Below are 13,294 nucleotides of genomic sequence, written 5' to 3'. Positions count from 1 at the left end.
ATATAAGCTTATAAGATATTATATAAATATAATTCTATAATATCTATTATTATAGTAATAATACTAAGAATAATTCTCTGGCTAATATATTAAATAATAAGTAATTATATTAATACTATATATTTCTTACTATTATTATAAGCTTAAATAACTAGTCTCGACTTCTTAAGCTCTTTTTCTATATCTTTATTCTTAATCTTATTAATAAACCGGAAATTAAAAATATATATCTTCTTTAGTATCTGAGATCTAGAAGTAATCTTAAATATATTCTTTTTTAGGAAGCTAGCGACTTTAACTTAACGGGAATTCTTATATAGTTTATTATTCTATAGGAATACCGTAATATCCGGGATCTTATAAAAATATTCTCTATTATACTTTAGTGAAATAGTAGGAGAAATTATCCCCGTATTACTTTTAGCCTTATTATTAGGTTCGGAAACAGGTTTAGGTTCGGGGCTATTAGTAATAACCTTAATATTCCCTATATAAAAGGGCTTTATAGAAGTTAAATAGAAGATAGTATTATTATATAATAAAGCTACTATATAATTCTCCTTATTAATAGCTACTAGCTTATATAATCTATTCTAATTACTAGATTAACTAGTATTTTCTTTATATTAAACAAGAATATTTGAATTCAGAGATAGTTTATAAATATTAGTAGTACTAGAACTATTTCGGGTATTTAAAGTATTCGTAATTTAATACCTAGCTTAAAGCTTCTAAATTTCTACTATTACCTTCTTAAATACCGCTAATTACTATAATATAATAAGTAATAAGGTATTATATTTAGTTATTTAAAATAAAGTACTATAAATTAAAAGAATTAGAATAATATTATTAGGTTCCATAAAGTTATTAATAGCTTTAAAAGCTATTTAAAGTATAGTATTCTTATTAATTCTATTAACTTTAGCTATAATAATAAAATAGGTATATTAAATCGGGCTATAGTAATATTCTATAATTCTAATAGAGTTATAAGCTTCTATAGGAATAATCTTAATCTTAGTTCCTATAGTATTTGCAAGCTAAGCAAATTTCTTACTAGTAAACTGCTTTCTGGTATTTGCTATAATCTAATTAGGAGGGCCTAAATAGTTATTAATCTAGTATTATTTAAATATATCTCAGATATATATTATACTAATATTCTAGAGCTATTAGCCGGCTTAATATTAAGTGCCTTTATTAATAATATAGAGTATAGGCTTATTAGAAATATAGAAAATATTAATAATAATAGAGTAATTAAAGCTAATATTATTTCTTAGGTTAAACTTAAATTATCCGGGTAATTAGCTATATTTCTGGTATTACTTATAGTATTTTATAAGATATTTAAGGGCTTTTATATTAATATTATAACCTGCTTATTCTAATATATTTCAGAGCTTACTAATAAATAGATAACTAAAATAATAATATAAATATTATAATTTAATCTCTATAAGAAAGCAGGAGTTATAAGTAAAGAATTCGGAAATAAAGCCTTATAGTATAATATTCTAAAGTAAGAAAGAATATCTGAAATATTATATTATAGGTATATATTTTCTAGTAAAAGTAATAAGATAATTAGTAAGATTATTAAAATAGATTCCTAGCTTATTTATATTAGCTAAGCTAAGTAAAAATAGAGTTTTTAAAGATATAATATGGAATTATACTTACCTAATTAGTATACTTACTATTATAGATCTAATAGAAGATATAAATCTAATACTAAACTAAATATTAACTTAACTTTTAGTAGTTTTATTAAGTTTAATACTATTATTAGTTTACTAGAGAGCTTGAAATTAATTAGAACTAGTAATTAAGTATCTAGAGGCTCTAGTATTAATTATAACTTTATAAAAGTAATAAGTATTATATCTTAATATATTATTAATTATAAAAGTCTAGGCATTTTCTATTAAGGGTTTAATAGGCTTTAAGGTATAATTTTTGCCTATTATTTAATATATAAGAGAAAGAGAAATAAGGTTATTTATAAAAGTATTAGCTATAATTATTAGTAGAATAGAAGTAATAGGAGCGGCTAAAAAGCTCTTAATTAAAGTAAAATAGAAATCTGGGTAATATTTCTCTTCTTTATCTATTTCCGCTAATAAAGCCTCAAAAGCATTATTTACTAGTTTATTCTTACTACTCTTATTACTTTCTTTACTTTTGGCTTTAATAATATATTATATATAAGTATTACTAAAGTATTTATTAAAGTTATAGGTATTTCGGGATCTAAACTAATAGATATTTCTATTCCTAAATCGAGCCTTCTTAGCCTCTTATTTCTCTAGTATATACTTTTATAAGTAGTATTCGGGTTTCTTATATATAAAACATAACTTTAGGGTATAATTATTATAATTATAGGGCTTAGAGTAATTATTACGAGTTCTAAAGTTATGACTAGATTCGTATTAATAATTTCCGAAGAAATAATAACTTAGAAAGTTCTGAGAGTAATATTATTAATTAGTAAAAAAGATTTTGGGATTAGCTTATTATTTACTTTTATATATAATAATAGATAACTAGAGCTTATTAATAAGCTAGCCGAGATTTATAGGAGAATCTGAGATTATATATTTATATATTCGGGAGCCTTAGTAAAAGGCAATAATCTTATTATAGAGAAATTCGGTATTTTATAAGTTAGATATAAGACTATATTATAGTTAATATAGTTTATTAATTAGTAGTTAAATAGTCTTAAATATTATTTTTTCCGGAAATTTAGTAGTTATAGAAGCTAATATAATAGTATTTTACTTATCTAAATTTTGATATTTAAATCCAGAGCTTTTAAAGAAGCTATAGATATTAATATAAGCCTCTTTATATATATATTAAAAGAGCTAGTTACTATAGAAATAATCTTGAGCTAGTTTCTTTAGTATAATAGGAAAAGCTCGTATTAGTACCTTTTATAAAAGCTCTATATATTAGTAAATATTAAGGAAAATAGTGAGTTTATAATTAAAATTATTATTAGATCTATTATACTTTTATTCTTTAGTATAAATCTTAGTAACTTCCCTAATAAGTCTTATAATTAAAGGAAATTAGGAATTATTTAGTTATAGTTATAGTAATAATAATAGTAAAAATATATTATTTACTTCTAGAGCTTTTATACTAATATATAAATCTAGTAGAGATATAAGATATAATAGTAAAGAAAGTAATAAAGAAAATAATAGTAATATAGAAATATTAAAGATAATAGATTCTAGGTACTTATTCTTTATAAGAGTAATAAAGCCTAATAGGATTAGTTTCTTAATAAAGTCTAATCTAGCTACTAATATATTCTTATTTAATTATATATACTATTTATTTTCTTTTATAATAATATATAGGGTATTTATAATAGTATTAGTACTATTATTTTATTATATAAATATATTATTATACTAAAGAGTCTTATATAAATATAATATCTCCGGGAGTTTAAATTTATTAAAGTTTCCTTAATAAGTAAAGTTCTTAAAGTTATATCTAAATAGCTCTCAAAGATTATTATTAACTATTTTATAAAGAATATATTAAAATAGCTTAGTATTTAAGAACTTAGTTATCTCGTTTGCCTTAGTAAAGTTTAGGTTAATTTCATATTTCTACTTTCTTACTAATTTCTTGAAATTATTATTATTTATAGAATAATTAGATTAGATAAATCTAATAAAGAAATTATCTATTATAGTATATTTTGCTATTATATATTTTATAGGCTTATATTTAGTTTAAGGTATAATAGTTTATAAGGAAAATAAATTTATAAAAAGAAAAGTAGTTTATAAAATAAGTAATTTATAATAAGTATTATATTTAAGATAAAATTTTTATTTATAATAAGAAATTTAGGAAGTAAAATTTAAGAAGTAAAATATCGAGATTCCGGAAGAACTTAATAGTTCTAAAGCTTAAGAGCTCCAGGAATTTAAAAAAAGGTAGTTTTTGAAAGGGTTTTATAGAAGTTAAATAAGAATAAAATAAGATAATTAAATAGCTAACTATTTTAGTACTTAGTAAGATTAAATACCCTTCCTACTTATATAACCGAATTATAAATAATAGAACTAATAGATATTTTCTTCTTTAATATAATATAATTAGGCCTTAGTAAGATTAAGTATCTTTCTTATTTATATAACTAAATTATAGATAATAGAATTAATAATTATTTTCTCTTTAACTAGAATAATAGCTTTACCCTTAAGTAACCAAATCTTAGGTAAGTATAGCTTAATTTTTCCTAATTTATAAGTATTAACTAATTAGTATTAGTTTACTAGTAATATATAGTATTATTATATAGTTATAGAAGTATTATTTATATAAGGTTAGTAAAGTTATTATTTAGAAATAGGAATTATAGTATTATAATATTAATATATAATTCCTAAATCTACTAAGCCTAAAGGGATCTAGTCTACTAGTTAAATTACTAATAGAATACGAGGTTATATAACTATATTTTATATCTCATATTCTATTACTTATATCTTATTATCTATTACTTATATCCCGTGTCCCGTATCTCGTAACTATATATAAAACTTCTAGAGAAATAGTTATACTAATAACTACTTATAAAATAATTACTAATATTTTTATAATAGTTATAAATAATATAATAAATAGAAAAATAAAATAAAATAAAAAACTTCTAATTAATATTTTCTAATTTAATATTTCTTTAATTTCTTAAATATATATAAGAAAGAAAAAATAAAGAAAAATATAATATTTCGTTTTCTATTTTATTTTCTAATATTATATTATATTCTCTATTCTTTATTTATTAGTTTTATTAAAGTCCGAAATCTAATTACTATTAGTAATATAAGTATATTTCTGTAATATATATAGGGACACACGTGACTTAAGGGCATATAACGAATCTCGGATATTATAGGTATTAATCAGGGAGTTCGGCAGCCCTTTAATATCCTAACTAACTACTATTTATATTATATATATTAGGCTTATAAATTACTAATTATATATATACTATCGGGGCCTCTTATTTAGAGGGGGCTTCCCTGGACCTTATAAGAGGGATAGAGATTAGTTCTATACTAAATTTAATACTATAGTTTTATAATATACTAATTTATTCTATTATCTTATTACCTATTAATAAATACCTTATAAGCTAATCTCTCTACCCTTAAAGAAGGTAGTTTAATAAGTAATTATATCTCGAAATCTGCGAAATATATAACCTCTCGCTAAAGCTATTCCTATAGAGAAAGTTAACTAGATTAATCCCGATATAAGTAATAATAAAGGCTTATCTAATACTTTTAATAGGACCCCTTAGGAGCCTCTGAGAGCTAGTAATAATAACAGAAATAATCCCGGTAATAATTAAGATACCGAGATTAATACCCGAGTTATTATTACCCAAGCTACGGAACAGGGCTTGTATACTAAAGTCAAAGCGCTCTAATAAAAGCAAGAATTAGTAGATATAATTAACTAGTATATCCTATAGTTAGAGTAATATAAGGATATTCTCAGGGATATCTTGTAGTTTACTATATCTCGTAGAAACTCTATTTATAAGTCTATCCTCTTTTCCTTAGTAATTCTTATTAGGGAACTTCCTGAAATGGAATTAGAACTCACTCTCTTTCCTAATATAATAAGCTTTAAGAGTAATCTCGATACTATCTATTAAAAGCTATTATATAATATCCTAAAGATATATTTAGACCGAGAGAAGCTTCTTAAGATCCGGATACCTGACTTATATTATAGAAAGTTTCTCAAGAAATAGAAGATATTCATATTCTCCTGGAAGGCAGTCTTTAGGACCTAGCCTTAAACTTATAATAGATACTTTTCTAGAGTTAATTTTGCTATAAGTACCCTTAGGAATAAACCTTATAATACTTGGGAGGCTATAATAAAGTAAAGCCTACTATTATATAAGATTTATTAGGAGTAATTTAAGACCTACTTGGCTAATATATTTCAAATATCTCAAACCCGTTAATAAGATACCTTTAAGAAACTCCGAGATCTTTATTAGAAAAATAGTAAGATAGTTACCGAATTATATACTCGGATAATTAGTCTCGAAGTTAACCAGGACCTATATCCTAAGAGGAACCGGGTCCGGACTCTTAATACTACTTTATCTAACTATAAGACTTATTAGATACTTATATTTATTCTTTTAGGAGATAAGGTAATATCTGTTTCCGAATAGCTTAAGAAAGCTTAGAAAGCAGAATATATTACTTACCTCAAATTAAGGAGAATAAAGGTAGGAGAGTCTAGTAAAGGCAATTCTGCTCCCAAGAACTCTGACTTAGCGAATTCTAATTTGCAAGGCTATTAAAAAAGGAAGAATAAGTTCCGAAAATTATATAAGAAACCCTCAGGTAGTACTTTGGCCTTTTTAAGGCCTTAATAAAGTACTAGTTCTACTTTAGGTATAGTTTATTAGACTTATAAATAGAAAGAATATTTCTCAGGAAATATAAAGTATTTCAAGTATACCAAATAGGTTTAGCAGAACCCTAATAAGGCCAAAATCATAGAAAAGTTAAGGTATTTATAGAAGCAGGTTAATACTATTACTATAGAGAAGTACTCTAGAAAAGACCCTCCTAAGGAATAGGGAAAAGGGAAGGCCAAATCTTGAATATTAATAATTTTAGCCATAATAAAAAAGGCATATTACTTTATATAACTATTTAAGCAAGATTAATATAGCCAGAAGTAGATATCTCAGAAATATATAATAGACTCGGTAATACCGGATTAGACTATAACTTTCTTAATAATAATTAGGCTTAAAGCCGGGGCTTTACTGCCTTAGCTAAGTATAACCAAGAGTTTATAATCTTTTATAGGAATAGATTCAAGGTCTATTAAGCCTATAATCTTGAGGTATTTATTATAGATAATTATAGTAAGATATATTCTTTTAAGTTCCGGTTCTATAGATATAAGAATATTAGCTCTTATAGCCTTATCTTTAATATAGAATTTTATAAAGTAATTCTTATATAATATATAGACTATATTAAGAAATAATAGGCATATATACTTATATAGCCTAATAATATTAAGATCCTAATACTAAAAGAATTTAATAAGGAGCTTAACTAGTACCCTAAGCTAGTATCTCAAGTCTTATTCTTAACTAAAGGCAAATATAATTATCCTAAATAGTAGGCTTTATATATTTGTAATAGTTACTAGATCTCTGCTTTATTATATAATTCTAGTAATACTAAATAGGAGTTTTTAATACGGCAAATTAATACCCTCCGGAAAGGGGCCTTAGAAATACCTATCTATTTCCGGGATAATAAATATAAAGACTTCTTAGAGATTTTTGACTCTAATAAAGCTTTGGAACTTCCTAATCTTAGTAGTATTAAATACTCTATTAATATAGATAGTACAGTCCCGTATAGGCCTTTATATAATCTATTAGAGACCTAACTAGAAGTATTATATCTATATTTATAGGATATACTTTATAAATATTAGATAAGGCCTAGTAAAAGCCTAGTAAAAGTGCCTATTCTTTTTATTCCCAAGAAGAATAGAGAACTATACCTTTATATTAATTATTATAGACTTAACCAAGTTATAATTAAGAATTAATATCCGCTTTCTCTTATTAATAAGACCCTTAACCGGCTCCGAAAAGCCAAGATCTTTATAAAGCTAGATCTTAAGAATATATATTATTAGGTAAGAATTCGTAAAAAATATAAGTAGAAGACGGCTTTTAGGACCTGCTATAGCTATTTTGAATATCTTATAATACCTTTTGGGCTAGCTAATATACTAGCTATATTTCAAATATATATTAATACTATACTTATAGGGCTCCTGGATTATTTCATAGTTATTTATTTGAATAATATTCTTATTTACTCCCGAAATAAGGATAAATACCATAATTATATTCGCCAGGTACTTATTAGGCTATATAAAAATAACCTGTTTTATAAACTTAGTAAATACGAGTTTAATATTAAGGAAGTCAAATTTTTGGGCTTCCTTATTAGAATAGAAGATATTTATACGGATCCTGAATAGGTCCGTAGTATTATTAAATAGCCAGAACCAGAATTATTTTATAATATCTAAGTATTTCTTGGATTTACTAATTTCTACCGCAGGTTTATCTACTATTACTCTCAGGTAACTATAGGCTTAATAGATCTCTTAAAAGAAATAGAAAAGGACCGGAAATCCGGTCTCTTTATATAGATAGATAAAGTAGCTAAAAGCTTTAAGACTTTAAAAAAAGCTTTTACTATAATACCTATTCTAGTCTATTTTGATTCTTCTAAGAAGATTTGTATTAAAACCGATATATCGAAATTCGTAATTACTAGTACTATTTCATAATAAGTTAATTCTAGTAATGGCCCAAAAAAATACTAGTATCTAGTAGTATTCTGGTCCCGGAAACTCTCCGGAGCCGAATATAACTATAGTACCTATAATAGGGAGCTGCTTATAATTATTAAAGCCTTTAAGTATTAGTACTATTACTTTAAAGGATTCAGGTTTATAATTAAGGTTATTACAGATTATAATAACCTCTAATACTTTATAAAAATAAAGTATCTAGAGAGTTATTAAGCATATTAGATAATATATCTTATAATATATAATTTTAATATTATTTACTATAGAGGCGCCTCAAATCCAGTAGACGGACCTAGTAGAAGATCTAATTATAAAGAAGATTCTATTAATATAACTTGGCTTCTAATCTTTTAGAATAAGTTAAAAGAAGCTTTTGCAGTTGCGATTTAGAGGTTCTTATAGATATTTAAAGAGTTTCCTCTTTGAAATAGGTATTATTTAATACTTACTATATCCGTAATAGCCAAGAAGAAATATTTACTATAAAACAAGTAGATAGATTATCTTATAGATCCCTTAACTATAAAATTAGTTAAAAAGCAAGGTATAGGGAAATGCCTTAAAGGCTCTACTATTATAGCTAAGATAATAAGAATATCCATAACTATATTACTTAATAGAACTAAAGACTTCTTAGTCCTCCGAGTTTTTGAATTAGATAGTTATAAATACCTAATTCCCTATATATAGATATATACGGCTACTAAAAGAGCCATAGTACTAGCCCCTTTATCTAAATCTTTTCTGGATATTATTTAGGTGGCTTAGAGAAATAATTCTCGATATTAGAATATTATAAAACAGAAACTTGGTAAGAAAGATACTAAGAGAAAAGAAATCTAGAAAAATAATTCGGGCCTACTTAGATACTATTCAAGAATTATTATACCTAATAATCCCGCTTTATATTAAGAAGTTATAAAGCTTTATTATAATAACCTAATAGCTAGATACTATAGAGTAGAGAAGACTCTCGAGCTTCTTAGAAGGTCCTAGTATTAGGAGAATATAGAAAGAGATATTTATAATTATTATTAAGAATATAATATCTACTAGAGAATTAAGGTAAAGAGGTATTTGCTATATAGCCTGCTTAGTAATTTACTATAGCCTAAGAGATCCTGGAGTAAGATTTTTATAGATTTTATTACAGGTCTACCGCTATATAAGAATCCGGCAAGAGGTCTCGATTTTAATATAATTCTTATAATTATTAACTAGTACTCTAAAATAGTAAGGTATATTATATATTATAAGACTATTAACTCTCTAGAACTTGCCAAGATTATATAGAAATATATTTTCTTGATCTTTGGCTCCCCTAATAGAATTATTTCCGACCAAGAAACGGTATTTACTAGCTAGTTCTAGTCTGCTTTCTACTTCTACTTAATATATAAATAATATTTAAATATAGTTTACTATCCTCAGATAGATAATTAGATAGAAAGGCAGAACCAGGCCCTGGAATATTACCTGAGATATTATTATAATACCTAAAAGAATAACTGGTTTAAGAAATTATCTTTTACGGAATTTATATATAATAACTCAAAATATTAGGTTTTATAGGATATATCTTTCTATATATATTATAGATACTATCCTTAACTTCTATAAAATCCTGAGGACAGGATTATAGAAGAGATACTAGCTATATATAGGAGGCTAGAAACCCTTAAAGCAAAGTAGAAAAAGCTTGAGGATTTATAGTATTATATATAAAATAACCGGGAAACCTACTATAATAAGTACTAGTTAGCTAAATACTACTTTAAAGGAGCCTGGGTAATACTATTAATAAGGAATATTAAACTTAAGGCAAGAAAGCTTAAGCCAAAATTTATAGGTCTATTTAGAATTCTTAAATATATTAGTAATTTGGTATATAAGTTAGAATTACCAAGTATATATAATTATTTATATCTAACTTTTTATATTTTCTTTCTTAAAAAATATATAGTAAAAAAGAATTAGGAGCCATACCTATATCTTTTTAGAGAACTTCCGGAATTAGCAGATAATAATAAAGAATAAGAATAGGAAGTAGAAGCTATTATTAATTACTAATAAGATAATAGAAATAAGAAGTAATAGTATTTAATTAAATAGAAAGCCTGGCCTAAAGATTATAATACCTAGTTACTTACTTTCCCTAATCTTAAAAATTCTAAAAAACTTCTAAAATTATATAACCAAAACTATAGCTTAAAATCCGAAACTATTTCTTAATAACCTCTTAAGATTAAAAAGAATTCTGGACTACTAAGAAAAAGGCTATTTAAAAGAAAGAAAGAACCTGAATAGCCAAGAAAAGGCCCGGAATAATAATAGAAATACTTTTTCCCTGGGTTTTTTATTTATAAAGATTTTCCAGGGTTTTATTAAGGCTTATAAGAATTATATTTAAATTATTAGAAAAAGGTTTAGGATTAAGAAAGATTTATTATAGGTAAACTAACTATAGGTATCTCAAATAAATAAACTCTAATTCCTATAAATTTCTAATTTCCAAAGCAAGAATACTAGATACTAGCCCTATTTAGGACTTGGTAAAGAATTAGCTAATATTCTCCGGAATCTGCTTATCTCTTAACGGGATATAGTTATACTATAATAATATTAGTATTAAGAATATTAAGAGAAGCAAGTAAGGAACTTATAATAGCTATATATACCTTATAGAAGGCCCGAACTTCTAAAGTCAGGTCCCGAATAGCTATAAGTATTATATTATTAGTATTTAAAGTACTAGTAATAGACTACTTAGTAATCTCGGTAGTAAGCTTAATAATAAGGTTAATACCTTAAAAGTAAATATTATAGTATTTCTTTAAGGAATTAGCAAGTACCTAAATATATTAGAAAAAACTTACCTTTGGAATATTAACCCAAATAGTATTATTATCTGCCTTATTAAGATAGGAAGAAGAATTCCGAAGCTTATTAGTATTCTTCTAGTTTTCGAAAACCTAATTAATAGTATTATCCTTATTAGTATAATACTATTTAGGATATACTTTAAGAAATTTCTTAAAGGTTATAATAGTATTTTCCCAGAACCGGCAAGCCTCTAATAAGTAGTAAGAAATCTGAAATTATATTAGCTTTAATAAATATTAAAGCTAAAGAACTTACTAATATATAAAACTTAGAACCCTTATTATAATAGTTATAATTCTTCTTACTAGGTACTATAGTATATAAGGTAAAGAAATTAATAAGTAAATACTTGAAATATTTCAAGTATTTGCTAGTAATAGAAAAGAAGGCTATAAGATTACCTTTATATTTATTATTATAGAGACAGATAATAAAGCCAGAAGAAAATATTATGGAATTAATTAAAAATAATTAAAGAAGACTTAAAGAAAGGCAGAAAAAGAGGCTAGAAGGCAATAATAGAAAAAGTTATATATATAGTTATTAGAAAGAAAGAGAGTATATAGTAATATAAAGAGGTCCTTTTATAGAGATAGAGAACTACCTGGATTAACTACTAGTTTTTATACTAGTTCTAATTAGAAACTAGTATAACTAATTAATATATATTTCCAGAAGCCCGCAAATAATCTCTAGGACCTTAGAAATATTTATATGGGTTTCTTATATAAATATTTATTAAATACTTTCCATATAGCTATTTAGATTATTCTAATACGAGATCTAATAGGTAGTATTGGTTTTATAGGATAGCGCCTTAGTACTTTGGATCGAGCTAATTAGAATACTCAGATCCTAAACGAAATCGCAATTACCGGCTAGCCCCTATATCTGGGATATAATTACCCTTCCTTCTCACTTATTTAGCCCCGATCTAATTAGACGATTTTTATATCTATTATCCAGATCATATTAGCAAAACTATCTCCCAAGATACTAGAAGTTTATATTAATTAAATAAATAATTAAATAAATATTTACTAGGATAGATTAATAGATCTTGAGAATAAGATCCTAGGAGGGGGGTATAGTTATAATATATATAGGAACGTACGTGACTTAAGGGCATATAACGAACCTCGGATATTACAGGTATTAATTAGGGAGTTCGGTAGCCCTTTAATATCCCAACTAACTACTATTTATATTATATATATTAGGCTTATAAATTACTAATTATATATATGCTATTAGGGCCTTCTATTTAGAGAGGGCTTCCCTGAACTTTATAGGAGGAACAGAGATTAGTTCTATACTGAATTTAATACTATAGTTTCATAATATACTAATTCATTCTATTATCTTATTACCTACTAATAAATACCTTATAATTTCTTTAAATAATAATTTTTATTTCTATTTTCTTACTTTTAAGATATTTCTTTAAAATTAGAATATAATTAGATAATATAATATAAATAGTTTTTAGCTTAATAAAGAATTCTTCTTTATTATTATTACTATTATTATATTTTTATTATTATATTTTTTATTTATTATAATTCTATATTTTACCTAGTCTAATATCTAATATCTAGTATCTAAGGTTATATAATAGTTATATATAATAAAGCTAAAAGAAGTTATATTCTAGGAAATTTAGGATATTAAGCTTTATTAGGCCGAGCTATAAATAAAGAACTATAAATACTTAAAGAACTTTAGCTTAAGACTTTCTTTCTTTTTTAGTTTAGTTTTTTTAATAAATAGTTCTTTTATAAATACCTTATTTATAAGTTTTTTTTATAGATCTATAATATTAAACTAAGCTTTTTCTTTTTATCTAAAAAGGCTTTAAAATATCTTTTCTAAAATAATTATTTATTTCTAAAAAATAACTTCTTATATATAAATTATATATATCTAATATCTTTAATATAGCCTTTTATACTAATAGCTCTTCTAAAAGTCTTTATTT

Source organism: Hyaloscypha bicolor (assembly GCF_002865645.1).
Source record: "Hyaloscypha bicolor E unplaced genomic scaffold K444scaffold_182, whole genome shotgun sequence".
Lineage (NCBI taxonomy): Eukaryota > Fungi > Ascomycota > Leotiomycetes > Helotiales > Hyaloscyphaceae > Hyaloscypha > Hyaloscypha bicolor.
The sequence above is the reverse complement of the archived record's forward strand: the minus strand, read 5'-3'. Positions refer to the sequence as shown.